Below are 2,500 nucleotides of genomic sequence, written 5' to 3' on the forward strand. Positions count from 1 at the left end.
CGCTTCCTCCCCCATTCTCTCTCCCTCTCCTTCCCCTCCACTCCAGGTAATGTAATTTTGCTTAGTGGTTCGCTCATCAAGCCACTCTGCCACGCCCTCTGACCGCTTTTTACTCTTTATTCTACTTCTTCCCTTCTCTTTTCCTCTTTTTTAATTTCTCCTACTCTCTATTTCGTTCTTTCTTCTTCTCGTATGATCTTTCCGTACATTTCCAATTTTCTCGGCTATAAATACGTGTTTTCCTTTGTTTATGTATGCAACTTGGCAACACTGTAAGCAATGATACGTTTCATAAGTTTTCTTTCTTTTTTAAAATTTATTATTATTATTTTGGGATAAAAAAAAGCCCGAGCGACTAAGTTCAAAACAGAATAAATGAACAAAATTGAACAAGGACGATGCGAAGGGACGCGTGGTTTAACCTAAGTACTCTGAGCTTCTACTTGTACATGCGATGCGGTGCAGGTAAAAATTATTATACCATTACGTGATTCTGCGTTGGCCATGATGTTCAGAAATTCTTGCGGAGGAAAGTGTAAAAAAAGAGTGATTTTTAGAATGCTGTGTGGTTCAGATTCTTGCTATGTTTCTTTTGCTTTCTGTCTATCTGTCTGTTTCTGTGTTGTTCCTTTTCGCTCTCTTGTCCGTCTCTGTCTCTGTTTGTATGTCTGTTTCTCTCTCTGTGTCGTTCATTTTCGCTTTCTTGTCTGTCTCTCTCTGTCTCTGTCTTGTTTCTTTTCGCTCTCTTGTCTGTCTCTGTCTCTGTTTGTATGTCTGTCTCTCTCTCTCTCTCGTTCATTTTCGCTTTCTTGTCTGTCTGTCTCTGTCTTGTTCGTTTTCGCTCTCTTGTCTGTCTCTGTCTCTGTTTGTATGTCTGTCTCTCTCTCTCTCTTTCTCGTTCATTTTCGCTTTCTTGTCTGTCTCTCTCTGTCTCTGTCACTTGTTCCTTTTCGCTCTCTTGTCTGTCTCTGTCTCTGTCTGTCTGTCTCTCTCTCTTTCTCGTTCATTTTCGTTCTCTTGTCTGTCTGTCTCTGTCTCTGTCTCCTATCTCTCCCTCTCCCTCACTCACTCTCTGTCTCTCTCTCCCTGGACCCCTAATCACCCGCGCTCGCAGTGTATCCTCCAAACGCGGTTCTCATCCGTGAACTGTGAAGGACGCCGCCAATTCATCACAGAAGCAGCTTATTCTTGCATCCTTCGCCTTGTCCTTCTCTGTCATCTTTCCGGAAGTGCGTAAATATAAACTCACAGAAGAGAAGAACGTCAGGATTACGAAGGTGACGGAAAATGCCGAGTCATGTAAGCACGGACCATAAGTATCGAACCATCCGGTGGTTGAATGATAAAAAAAAAAATAAGCTTGGTGTCTCCATATTTTCTTTTCCTCTTTTGTTTCAAGTTCATATGGACATCCGTCCCTAGCACTACTTATTTTTATTTAAAACAGTATGAAAATAGAGAGTATTAATTCCCTTTTACGTTGATAACCTACCTAATCCTATTTTCTCCGGCAAAAAAAAAGAAAGAAAAGAAAAAAAGTACGTCCGTATTCCCGCGCGCTCCACCGACTCCAGCAGCAGTCGCTCGCCGGCCCGGACAGGAAGCGCGACTCACCGCCAAGGCTCCAATTACGGCGAAGACATTTACGTCGGTGGAACGAAGCGGCGTCACCACCTTGCTGGATTTCGTCAGTCTCGTGGAATCCTTCGCCTTTGGGGGGAAAACCGTGAAGGGGAAGAAAGCAAATGGAGGGAATCGGACGCGCTTGCCACCAACTTGTTCGGAAACGCTGATGGCGGCTTAATCCTTGGAGAATAGCTCTTTAGGGTTCTGTCCAAGGTAGAATTCGCGCGTTTTTTTTACCAGAATGTGGCAACAATTAACGTAGTTCTTGGTTTTTTGACGTAACGCGGACGTAGCCGTTAATTAACGTCTTCATATCACGTGACTGCGTGAATGAGAACGCGAATAACTCATCATAACTTGTGCTAATTTTTAGTAGATTAGTCATGCGATCATGGTTTAGAGGATCAACTTTATCATAATTTGGTGAGCATGATAATGGCGATGAACCTGTTATGATAATAACGGTTAAGTCATATTGAACATCAGGATTAAATGAGCATTACCGTTCCTTCTTTTTCTCTCTCTCTCTCTTTCTTTCTCTCTCTCTCTCTCTCTCTCTCTCTCTCTCTCTCTCTCTCCCTCCCTCCCTCCCTCCCTCCCCCCCTCTCTCTCTCTCTCTCTCTCTCTCTCTCTCTCTCTCTCTCTCTCTCTCTCTCTCTCTCTCTCTCTCTCTCTCTCTCTCTCTCTCTCTCTCGCCCTCCCTCCCTCCCTCCCTCTCTCTCTCTCTCTCTCTCTCTCTCTCTCTCTCTCTCTCTCTCTCTCTCTCTCTATATATATATATATATATATATATATATATATATATAATATATATATACATATATATTTCTCTCTACCTCTATCTATCAATCTATCTATCTATCTTTTCCACCCA

The sequence above is a fragment of the Penaeus vannamei genome, chromosome 31 (assembly GCF_042767895.1).
Source record: "Penaeus vannamei isolate JL-2024 chromosome 31, ASM4276789v1, whole genome shotgun sequence".
NCBI lineage: Eukaryota > Metazoa > Arthropoda > Malacostraca > Decapoda > Penaeidae > Penaeus > Penaeus vannamei.